Raw genomic sequence first — 12764 nt, 5'->3', positions numbered from 1 at the left:
ATAATAAAATACTTAGAAATATACCTAACCAAGGAGGTGAAAGACCTCTACAAGAAAAACTGTAAAACACTGCTGAAAGAAATCATAGATGACACAAACAAATGGAAACACATCCCATGCTCATGGATGGGTAGATTCAATATTGTGAAAACAATCATATTGCTAAAAGCAATCTACAAATTCAATGCAATTTCCATCAAAATACCATCATTATTCTTCACAGAACTAGAAAAAAAATCCTAAAATTCATACAGAACCAAAAAAGAGCCAGCCAGCATAGCCAAAGCAAGACTAAGCAAAAAGAGTAAATCTGGAGGCGTTACATTACCCCATTTCAAACTGTACTACAAAGCATAGTTACCAAAACAGCATGGCACTGGTATAAAAACAGGCAAATAGACAAATGGAACATACTAGAGAACCCAGAAATAAAGCTAAATACTTATAGCCAACTGATCTTCAACAAAGCAAACAAAAACATAAAGTGGGGAAAGGACACCCTATTCAACAAACGGTACTGGGATAATTGGCAAGCCACATACAGAAGAATGAAACTGGATCCTCATCTCTCACTTTATACAAAAATCAACTCAAGATGGATCAAAGACCTAAATCTAAGACCTGAAACCATAAAAATTCTAGAAGACAATATTGGAAAAACCCTTCTAGACATTGGCCTAGGCAAAGAGTTCATGACCAAGAACCCAAAAGCAAATGCAACAAAAACAGAGATAAATAACTGGGACTTAATTAAACTAAAAAGCTTCTGCCTCAGCCTCCCAAAGTGCTGGGATTACGGATGTGAACCATCATGCCCAGCCTATTTGTTTTAGAGATGAGGTCTCACTGCCCAGTCTGGTCTCAAACTCCTGGGCTCAAGCCATCCTTTCACCTTGTCCTCCCACAGAGCTGGGATTACAGGTGCGAGCCACTGCACTCAGCCCAAAATCTTGTTGTTTTATTTTGTTTTTTAAAGACAGGGTCTCACTCTGTCACCCAGGCTATAGTGCAGTGGCATGACTGTGGCTTATGGCACCCTTGAACTCCTGGACTCAAGCAATCCTCCCACCTCAGCCTCCTGAGTAGCTGGAACTACAGGCGGGCACCACCACACCAGGCTAGTTTTTTCAAAATTTTTTGTAGAGGCAGGGTCTCACTATGTTGCCAAAGTTGTTATCAAATGTGTGGACTAAAGTGATCCTCCTGCTTTGGCCTCCCAATGTGCTGGGATTAAAAAATCAAACTCATGGAAGCAGGGAGTAGAGTGGTAATGTCAACAAAAAGAGTCGAGCTCTGTAAAATATTTGAAGAGATTTATTCTAAGCCAAATTTGAGTGACCAATGGTCTCTGACAGTCCCAGGAGATCCTGAGAACATATGCCCAAGGTGGTAGGGCTACAGCTTGGTTTTACACATTTTAGGGAGACATGGAACATCAATCAATGCATGTAAGATGTACATTGCTTCAGTCTGGAAAGGCAGGACAACTAGAAGGCGGTGGGGGGCTTCCAGATCACAGGCAGATTCAAAGATTTTCTTTTTGGCAGTTGGTTGAAAGAGTTATTATCTTTTTTTTTTTTTTTTTTTGAGACGGAGTCTTGCTCTGTCCCCCAGGCTGGAGTGCAGTGGCGTGATCTCGGCTCACTGCAAGCTCCGCCTCCCGGGTTCACGTCATTCTCCTGGCTCAGCCTCCCGAGTAGCTGGGACTACAGGCGCCCACCAACACACCCGGCTAATTTTTTGTATTTTTAGTAGAGACGGGGTTTCACTGTGTTAGACAGGATGGTCTCGATCTCCTGACCTCGTGATCCGCCTGCCTCAGCCTCCCAAAGTGCTGGGATTACAGACTTGAGGCACCGCACCCGGCCTGAAAGAGTTATTATCTAAAGATCTGGAATCAATAGAAAGAAATGTCTGGGTTATGGTAAGTGGTTGTGGAGACCAAGATTTTAATCACGCAGATGAAGCCTCCAGGTAGGAGGCTTCAGAGAGAATAGATTGTAAATGTTTCTTATCAGACTTAAAGCCTGTTCTATCAGTCTTTTTTTTATGGAATGCTTCATGAATTTGCATGTCATCTTTGCACAGGGGCCATGCTAATCTTCTCCGTATCATTCCAAGTTTACTATATGTGCTGCCAAAGCAAGCACTATTCTATCAGTCTTAAGAGCTCTGTGTTGACGTTAATGCTGGACAGCTGTACCTGAATTCCAAAAGGGAGGAGGGCATAATGAGGCATGTCTGACCCCCACTCCCCATTATGGCCTGAACTAGTTTTTCAGGATAACTTTGGAATGCCCTGGGCAAAGGAGAGGACCCATCAGTCAGCTAGAGGGCTTAGAATTTCATTTTTGGTATGCAGTGTTTACCAGGGCTGGGAATGGAGGTGACTGGGGAGGAGGAGGAAATGGGTAGATGTTGGTCAAAAGATACAAAGTTGAAGTTAGGAGTAATAAGTTGTAGAGATCTATTGTGCAACATGATAACTATAATTAATAATAAGGTAGAGTATATTTGAAAATTGTTAGAGAATAGATTTTAAATGTTATCTTCACACATTTAAGTATGTGGGGTGAGGAATATGTCAATTAGCTTGATTTAATCATTCCACAATATATTCATATATCAAAACATCACATTGTACACCATAAACATATACAATTTGTCATTTGTCAATTAAAAAATGAATTACTAGCCTGGGCAAATAAGCAAGACCCTGTCTCTACAGAAAAAATAAAATAAAACAATTAGCCAGGCATAGTGGCATGTGCCTCTAGTTCCAGCTACTCAGGAGGCTGATGCAGGAGGATCCCTAGAGCTCAGGAGTTCAAGGCTGCAGTGAATTATGATCACGCCACTGCACAACAGCCTGGACAACAGACCAAGACATTGCTTCTAAAAATAATAATAACTAATCAATTTTAGAAAAGAAACAAAACAAGAATCTACTGGTAAAATGGAAAAAAATTTACCATCCCCTTACCTAGATGACCTATGAAAGCCTTTTCATTACAGCTGTAGAGTTATATAATCAAGTTAAAAGTTGATGATTTGTGTGAGTGGCATTAGTCTGGCTCTATCACATCACTGCAACAGTGTGGCAGGCCTCCATAACAACTTTTTTAGTACTGACTGACTGGTTAAGTTAAATATTAAAAGCTAGTGCCCTTATACAAATGCTGCAATATAACAAAAGCCCACCATGAGTTTTGCTAAGGCTTTTCCTGAGCCTTAAAGCATGACAAAATAATGAAAGAATTCTTACCAGGGCCCACTTAGGATTGCACAAGTTTTATTGAGGGTCTGAAGAAACTCTCCAGGCCTCCACAAACAAGTTTATTGGAAATCTGAAGGAACTCCGCAAAACTCTGTGATTTAGCATGAGACAAGATAAGTGCAATCACCCCAGCACTTGGCACTTGGACCCATTTCGATTAAGTAAACTTACTGAGGCTCCAGAAGAAGGTCTCCAGGACCCAGACCTTAGTTATAGATTAAAAGAAGTTAATCACCTATGTGTTTAGATGAATGCACACTTACACGAAAACATATAGCTTACAAGGTATGTAAGGTCTGAAAAACTTTGTAATTTTGAGTTGGTCTGGCGATAATTTCCAGGCCTTCTCCCTGTAATCAGTTACAGAAATAAAAACTCTCTTCCTCCCCAGTTCATCTGCATCTCATTATTGGGCCATGAGAAATAGCAGCCTGGCCCTCAGTTTGATCCAGGAAGAACAGGAAGCAGAAAGATTGAGTGGTTTTGTTGTGACCTATCACAAAATCAGTATCAGTACTGTGGTGGGGTTTTTTTAATTTTTTTTAATTTTTTCCAAGACAGGGTGTCACTCTGTCACCCAGGCCAGAGTGCAGTGGTGGAATCTCGGCTCACTGCTACAACCTCTGCCTCCTGTGTTCAGGTGATTCTGGTGCCTCAGCCTCCCGAGTAGCTGGCACCACAGGCACACGCCACCACACCCATTTTTTGTTTGTTTTCCCTCTCTCACACCGTTCGTTTGTTTTCCCTCTCTCAGCAGAATCATGTTTCTTTATCTGTAAATTGGAGTAGTAATAGTACCTTCTTCAGAAGGATGTAATAAGGACTAAATGACTAAAGTGCTTGGAACAGTGCAGAGCAGTACATGAAGTAAGGATGTGTGTACTAGCTATTGTTGTTACTGTTGTAGAAAAAAACAGGTTCTTGTCACATGACCAGGATAATTTAGGCACAGGGACACACTGTAAGGTTAGTAGGGCAGGGTTTATTGGGTGAAAAGGAAAAAAAAAAAAGGGAAACAGGAACTCCAGCAAACCGACAGAGAGGCCGGCTAGAAGGTTTTCCTCCTCAAAGATTGAATCCCAGGTCACCACACAGGAACAGGAGAGGCCAGGATCCTCATCACTGCAAATAGCGTGAACTTCCCGAGGATCCACCCGGTCCTCCCAGTGCACAGGTGGCCATTATTCAGAAAGAATCGGTTGGGAAAGGGCAGGCTTCATCCAGACCAGCACTTGGGTTTTTCAGCCTTCAGACTGTTTTAGGCTTGAAGGAGGGGTTTCACTGGGAGACTCTTGGCTGCCTCCTGTCTCTGTCGTTACTGTGTCCATCCTGACGAGTCATCAATAAGACAAATGGGCAAGAGATTGTGACTTTATTTTAAAAAATGAGAGAGACAGAGAGAGAAGCATCTCCACTGCCGCCCCAACTCCTCCCCCACCAAAAAAGACTTCCAAGAGCTATGGGTAAAACTGAGACAGAACAGAGACCCCTCTCTGAGGCCTGTGGGTCCCCTCTCCTCTCCCCCAGCATGGAAATAAAGGAAAATCTTGAGTTCCTTCAAGGGAAATTCCAGGCACCTAGCTAGCCTTGAGAAGTAAATGAACAGCTTGTTACTCGGGAGGCCGAGGCAGGAGAATCACTTGAAACTGGAAGGCAGAGGTTGCAGTGAGCCGAGATCACGCCACTGCACTCCAGACTGGGCAAAAAGAGTGAAACTCCATCTCAAAAAATAAAAATAAAAAAATAAAATAAAACAATAGCCAAGGAAGTTAGAGTCAGATGTTTTGTTCTCTATAGAAACTAAAGATAACATCTTAACATATGTCCCTGAATTGTCAGAGACCCAGATCCCCACCAAATGGATCTGCTGGCACATAGAGCTCAGCTAAGGGGGAACCAAGGACTGAACTCTGATGGCTGTTCTGAATCTCTTCCTGAGGGGCCTGAAGGAGGTCACACCCACAAGTCAGAGGTAACATTCTTTTCTGCTGATCTCAAATTTTTGTACAATGCTTAACCTCTTTAACCAATCGCAAATCAGAAAGTCTTTGAATCCAGTCTGGGTGTGGTGTGTCATGCCTGTAAGCCCAGTGCTTCGGGAAGCCAAAGCGGGAGATGGATTGAAGCCAGGAGATCAAGACCAACCTGATAAACATAACAAGACTCCATCTCTACAGAAAATTTAAAAATTAGCCAGGCATGGTGGTGCATGCTTGTAGTCTCGCTACTTGGGAATCTAAAGGAGGAAGGATCAGGCCTGGCACAGTGGCTTAAGCCTGTAATCCCAGCAGTTTGGAGGGCCGAGGCAGGCCAGTCACCAAAGGTCAGAGTCTGAGACCACCCTGGCCAACATGGTGAAACCCCGTATCTACTAAAAATACAAAAATTCCAGGCATAGTGGCAGGCATCTGTAATCCCAGCTACTAGGGAGGCTGAGGCAGGAGAATTGCTTGAACCCAGGAGGCAGAGGTTACAGTGAGCTGAGATTGCGCCACTGCACTCTAGCCTGGGCGACAAGAGTGAAACTCCATCTCAAATAAATAAAAATAAAAAATAAGGCAGGAGGATCACTTGAGCCCAGGAGTTCAAGATTACAGTGAGCTATGATCACAGTACTGCACTCCAGCCTGAGCAACAAAGCAAGACCCTGTCTCAAAAACAAAACAAAACCAAAAAACCTGCCCATACAGGATGTTAGTGACACATTGTTAGGGACCATAGGTTTTTAGGCTCCCATGCAATAGAAATTGACAGGAGGCTAAGCGAGTTTCCCAGACACAGCTTTATTAGGGGCTTATGCTCAAACACAAGGGAAACAACACTAGAGTGAGGAGTTCTCCAGCTGGTTCCCCAAGGACAGGTCATTTTGGTGTTTTAAGAAGGGTGACATGAATAAGCATGAGGTACACAAACGTCATTACATGTGTGGGGTAGAGCACAGGATGCACAGGCACAGTGCGAAATCATTTTAGTACATATATCACATGATCAAAAAATGGCAAATAAGCCCTTCCCTGGGTGGAGATTTTAGTGTTATAATGAGGCAACTCTATAGGGTAAAGATTATCATTCTTCTGCTCTCGTATGTGTGTGGATGATACAGTTGACTTCCTTGAGTAAGACTTAGGGTGGGATGCTGCTTGTCTTAGTTTCTTCAAAGTCCTGAGATCAGTGGGTATGCTGCCTTGACTAAGATGGTGGGATGCTGCTTATCTTAGTTTCTTCAAGGTCCCCGGGTCAGCAGGTAGGACAGAAAAAGAGGAAAATTATGTATTAACGGGGATGGAGGGACCAAGTCCTGTCCCTACTCTGTCTCAATATTAGTACAAGTGCAAGGCCCTCTTTGCATTAAGCCTTCTGTTAAGATCCTAAGGAGCCCTCATGGGGCAGAGAGAAGGTTAATTTGGCTGGGATCCCAGAATGGGTCAAGTAAATTGCTGAAGTGAGCAGGGAGAGAAATATTTTGGGAAATCTTAGAACTTTAGGGGATAGTGAAAGAGGGGAAGTATTGAACTTTCTTCTTTCCTCTCTCCCCTTACCCCTGAATTACAGAGGATGGGAAAAAAGTTGGTTATAAAAAAAACTTGAGCTGCTTTACCCCCAGCCTGCCAGAGTAATCATTTTAAAATGTAAAGTCTTAAACTCCCCTTTTTAAAACCCTTTAATGCATTCCCATTTCACCCAATAACATTGATCATTATTTTGGGTTGAATTAATGGGAGAGGGAGTCCCACATGATGAATAAATTGAGTCCTTAGAGAGAGATTTATGAGAACGCTGCTGGCAGGAAGGACAAACTCTTGCTCAGAAGTTACAGTCTGGGATTTTCTTATTCTTTCCCTCAAAGCCCTCACATTTTCTCCTCCTTGCCTATTCCCCATTCCCAGAGGAACTTGATCCCCTCAGGACAAAGCTGGATAGGGCCTCTGTTGAGTCAGTTCCAGCCTCTCCTCTTTACCACCTCAAGAAGCGAGTGAAAACCTGTCTCCCAAGTCAGAGTGCCTTACATACCTGAAAGCTCACCTAGGGCAGGACATGCACAGATAGGATCCCTTATTGTTCAAGCACAGATGAAGCAACATAGCCCAGTAGTCAGGAGCACAGTCTTCACAGATGGATGGAGCAGAGTTGGAATCTTAATCTGGCCACTTCGAGCTGTTAATAAACCTTTCAAAATACCAGTTTCTCATCTGTAAAATGATGACAGGAGAACCTACTTGAGGGTTGTCAAGATACTTAAATGTGATGCCTGGCACATAGTAAGTACTCAATAAATACTGACTATTGTTAGTACTAAAATCATAATTCTAGAAGCTAGATACATAACTTTCTCTCTCCCCTCTCACATGCAAGAGAGTGGAGCACAAATGTTCTATTGTTCTACTAGCCATGATAAAATTCAAGCTAGTTACAATACTTTAACAATAACCATAGTTCCCTTCCTTTCTTCTAACTTCTGATGGTGTAACACAGCAGTCCCCAACCTTTTTTGGCACCGTGGACCAGTTTCATGGAACACAATATTTCTTCGGCTGGTGCCGGGGCTGGGGGTGTAGTTACATAGGCATGCGCAGGGCAGGAGAGGGCTCTCCGCGACCCACTAGGAATGTCAGATGATGGTTCGGCAATTACCACATTGCTTCTCTAAAAATGATAATTAGGCAGCCAGGAGAGACAATCCCCTGATGGTCCACACCTGTTAACATTAAAAGTGTTAACTGAATGCAGACTCCATGGAGAAGCAGCTTCTCGGGCATGCGTGTTAAGAGACAAAATGGCAGGCCAGATGCGGTGGCTCGTGCCTGTAATCCCAGCACTTGGGAGGCCCAGGCAGGCGGATCACAACTTAGGAGTCAGAGATCAGCCTGGCCAATATGGTGAAACCCCGTCTCTACTAAAAAATACAAAAATTAGCCGGTCGTGGTGGCACTGCGCCTGTAGTCCCAGCTACTCAGGAGGCTGAGAAAGGAGAATCGTTTGAACCCAGGAGGTGGAGGTCGCAGTGAGCTGAGATCCTGCCACTGCACTCCAGCCTGGGCAACAGAGAGAGACCCTGTCTCCAAAAAAAAAAAAAAAAAAGAGAGAGAGAGAGACAAAATGGCAAAGTATGATGTTCCAGGGACACACGCCACCAGAAAAAGGAAAAAAATCTCAGATGTGCAAGTGTATAGCTCCCTAAACACACTGTGTGTGCTCAGTCCCAAAGAGTAAGGAAAGCACTGCACATGCAGAAAGCCCACCCTAAGGGAAGAATCTTGGGAAAGAGGCAAGCCTATAAAAATCCTAGGATCATGGTTAAATGGGGACTTGATATTCTTTTTCTCTCTTTGACCTTCAGGCACCCACTTGGATCTCTTCCAAGGGTTCTTTTCTTTATTTCCTGCCTTAAAGCCTTTTTAAATAAACTTCCATTCCTGCTCTGGAATTTGCCTGGGTCTCTTTTTCTGCTTTATGCCCCTTCATTGAGTTCTTCCTTCTGAGGAGGCAAGGACTAAAGTTGCTGCAGACCTGTGTGGATAGCTGCTGGTAACTCAGGGTAACTCCGATCTCTTCCACTGCTAACAGGGAGAGGCAGTGGGCAGAAATGGTTTCCGGATGTAACTGTTCCACCTCCGGTCATCAGGCATTAGATTCTCATAAGGAATGCACAACCTAGATCCCCTGCATGTGCAGTTCACAATAGGGTTTGTGCTCGTATGAGAATCTAAGGCTGCCACTGATCTGAGAGGAGGCAGAGCTCAGGCAGTAATGCTCACTTGCCAGCTGTTCACCTCTTGTGGTGCAGCCGGGTTCCTAACAGGCCACAGACTGGTACTGGTCCGCAGCTCGGGGGTTGGGAACCCCTAGTGTAACAGTTTATTTCCCCTGGGCCAGGACAGCCTGTGGATGCAGCTAGGAGGACAGGGTTTCTATTGTTTCTACCAACTCCAGCCCCTGCCCCACACCCACTGTATCCACATTCTGGGTACTTCTAACTTAGATCTTGTTTTCTCCTCAAAGAAAGGAGAATCTTTAAGGGGTGGGGTAGCTCACAGATACTTGGGTATCCTCCCAACCTTGTCTTTCAGCTTCCCAGTCACTACAAATTGCTGCAACCTCCTGACCCATCTGCACACTCCCATCATCACTCACCCGCGCCTCACCATACTGCTTCACAACAGCACGGCTTCTTGCGAGCAGCCCTACCCAGGTAGATCTACTTCTTTCTTTTATTATTATTTTTTTAATTTCATTTTTTTCTTTCTAATAAACCTTTTGCACTCCTAAGATCTGCTTCCTTACAATTTGTCTCTGTCATTGCTGCTGGTACCCAGCAGCCGGCTTGCCTTGCCCCCATTTTTTAGGCAAAGCCTGAGCTGTTTCTCAGAGTTCTCGGAAGTCCCAGCCTGTTCTAGCCCCAGTGTGCAATAAGAAATACTGTTGTTGGGCCAGGCATGATGGCTCGTGCCCATATTTCCAACAACTGAGGAGGCTGAGGCAGGATGATTACTTGAGTCCGGGAGTTCAAGACTAGTCTGGGCAACATAGCGAGACCCAACCTCTAAAAAAAAGAAAAGAAAAGAAATACAGTTATGATGTTACTTGTGGGCTTGTAATAAATTTTTTTCTTATTTTTATTTTTTTAAAAAAGAAAAGCAATACAGTTGTCTCTGGTTATCTATGGGTAATTGGTTCCAGGACCCAATAGTGGATACTAAAGCCAGCAGATGCTCAAGACTCTTACGTAAAATGGCATAGTATTTGGATATAACCTACACACATCCTACCCAGAGGATGTGTATACTGTATATTCTTTTTTCCCAGAAACAGCCAGGAAGAACTTCTGTATACTTTAAATCATACCTAGATTACTTATAACACCCAATACAAGTAAATGCTATGTAAATAGTTGTTATACTGCATTGTTTAGGGAATAATAACAAGAAAAAAAGAGTCTGTACATGTTCAGTACAGACACAAATTTCTTTGGAGTATTTTTGATCAGTGGTTGGTTGAATCTGTGGATGCAGAACTCATGAATACAAAAGGCCAACTGTCTATTGTTTTTGGCTTTCATTCCAGCTTCCTGACACAGAGCTCCTAAATTATTCTAGTTTCCTTAGTGTTAAGGGTGACAAAAGCATCTTTTGTTATAATATTTGTCTTTTGTACAGAGCTCCTAAAACTCTTGGAATTTTCTAAGGGATAGAAGTTTATTTTGTTACTCTTAATAAGCCCTTTGGCTCACAGCTGAGTTTGTGCTAATGAGGTGACCTTAGGGTGGAGCACCTAGATAGCCTCAGGATGGGGTCAGTCACTGGAAAGACCAAGTGAGATGCGATAAGCTTCCAGGTTGCTGGACACTTGGAAGTACTGGGAAGGAGGGTGTTGTGCCAGAGAGGGGATGGAAGATCCACAACCTCATACCTTATCTTATCCATCTCTTCATCTGGCTGTTCATCTGTATGCTTTATATTATCTCTTATAATTGGAAAATGTAAGTAAAGTATTTCTATGAGCCACCCTACTGAATTAATGGAATCCAAGGAAAGGAGATATGGGAACCCCGATTGATTGATTGAGACAGGGTCTGGCTCTGTTGCCCAGGCTGGAGGGCAGTGGTGCTATCTCAGCTCACTGCAGCCTCAACGTCCTGGGCTCAAGCAGTTCTCCCACCTCAGCCTCTGGAGTACCTAGGTATACAGGTATGGGCCACCACACCCAGAAATTTTATTTTATTTTATTTTTGTTGTTGTTGTTGTAGAGACGTGGTCTCACAAAAGACCTGTTGCCCTATTGCCCAGGCTGGTCTTGAACTGCTGGGTTCAAGTAATCCTCCCACTTTGGCCTCCAAAAGTGCTGGGATTACAGGCATGAGCCACCATGCCCATCGGGAACCTCAAACCACAGCCAGTCAGTCAGAAGCCCAGGTAACAATCTGGGACTTGCAATTGACGTCTGAAGGGGGGACAGTCTTCTGGCACTGACCCCTTAACCTGTGGGATCTGACACTAATTCCAGGCAGATAACATCAGGATTGAATCGAATTAGAGGACACATAGTTAGTGTCTTCGGAGAATTGTTTGGTGTATGCAGAATGTTGGGACAACTGAGTTCCTCTTCAAAGCCTCAACTTCCTGGTCATAAGCTGTAAAAGTTTTAAATCAACTCTACCCCCTTCTTCCCCCCTTTTTCTTTTCGCAAATCATGCATTTACCTTATTTGAGAAGGTTTAGGTCTCAGCCAGTCGGGATCAGCTTAGATTGTGCATCCAACCTCAGCCAAAAAGGGAAGGACACAGAAACAGGAACTGCGTTAGGGTTAAAAGCTCCTTCCCTCCTTTGTTCAGTGTGCTCTTGTGAATGCATCAAGCGCAAGCAGCACCCTTCTGCAGAAGTGAAGCTGCCTTGCTGAGAAATTTTCTATCTAAGTGCCGGTTTCTTTTGGCTATGCCAAGCACTTGTTTCTAACACAGAAAATCTCCACATAGCTGGTCACAGAACTATTTTGTGATATTTGAGAATAAAGAGGTAAAACAGTTTGTTTTTTACTTTATACCCAGAGAATCCATTTCCTTCCCTCTTCCTGAGAGCCCAAGAAACCCACACTAAATCTCCTTGGCCCCTCCTCATGCAACCTTGGGGTAAACAACATTTCTCCCTCCTTCAGTTGATCTTCCAGCCTCCAGGGACAGATGCACTCCCAAGTAGCATCAGCAACTCTCCTCTGGGGATCTTGCTAAAACTGTAATAATCACAACCTTTTATTAGTCTATTTCCTTAACCCATACATAACATTCTACATTTAGCCCCTTTTCTCCAGAAATGTAGTCACCCTTGTGATTTTGTAAATTTAGTAACTTTACTGAAAAACTGGAGAGAGATTATAGCACACACAGTAGTTTTCCTACATTTGGTACCTCTACCCTCTCTCACCTCTGGCTCCACACTGCTCTCATTAAGAAACCTCTCCAAGTAATGGGCCTTTTAGGAGGTACACACTGAGGGGGAAGAGAACTGCCCCTAGGCTGACTTGCCTTTGTAAAAGGAAAATAAATATTGGGGCCCCAAAATCACTAAGCTAAAGGGAAAAGTCAAGCTGGGAACTGCTTAGGGCAAACCTGCCTCCCATCCTATTCAAAGTCACCCCTCTGCTCACTGAGATAAATGCATATCTAATTGCCTCCTTTGGAGAGGTTAATAAGAAACTCAAAAGAATGCAACCATTTGTCTCTTATCTGCCTATGACCTGGAAGCCCCCTCCCCACTTCAAGTTGTCCCGCCTTTGCTTCGAGTTATCCCATCTCTCTGGACCAAACCAATGTTCATCTTATATATGTTGATTGATGTCTCATGTCTTCCTAAAATGTATAAAATCAAGCTGTGCTCTGACCACCTTGGGCACATGTAGTCAGGACTTCCTGAGGCTGTATCATGGGTGCAGGTCCTCAGTCATGGCAAAATAAACTTTGTAAATTAACTGAGTCCTGTCTCAGGTATTTGGGGTT

The 12764-nt window shown here is 43.7% G+C and overlaps 1 non-coding gene across 1 annotated transcript; it reads right to left on the bottom strand.

Annotated features, from left to right (window-relative positions):
• Nucleotides 1-2043: 2043 nt before the first annotated feature.
• On the bottom strand, nt 2044-2150 carry LOC116473927 (U6 spliceosomal RNA). Its single transcript, XR_004249489.1, has one exon. It is a non-coding gene; the product is annotated as a U6 spliceosomal RNA (small nuclear RNA).
• Nucleotides 2151-12764: the final 10614 nt, after the last annotated feature.

Source organism: Hylobates moloch, unplaced genomic scaffold (assembly GCF_009828535.3).
Source record: "Hylobates moloch isolate HMO894 unplaced genomic scaffold, HMol_V3 SCAFFOLD_8, whole genome shotgun sequence".
Taxonomy (NCBI): domain Eukaryota; kingdom Metazoa; phylum Chordata; class Mammalia; order Primates; family Hylobatidae; genus Hylobates; species Hylobates moloch.
The sequence above is the reverse complement of the archived record's forward strand: the minus strand, read 5'-3'. Positions and strand labels throughout refer to the sequence as shown.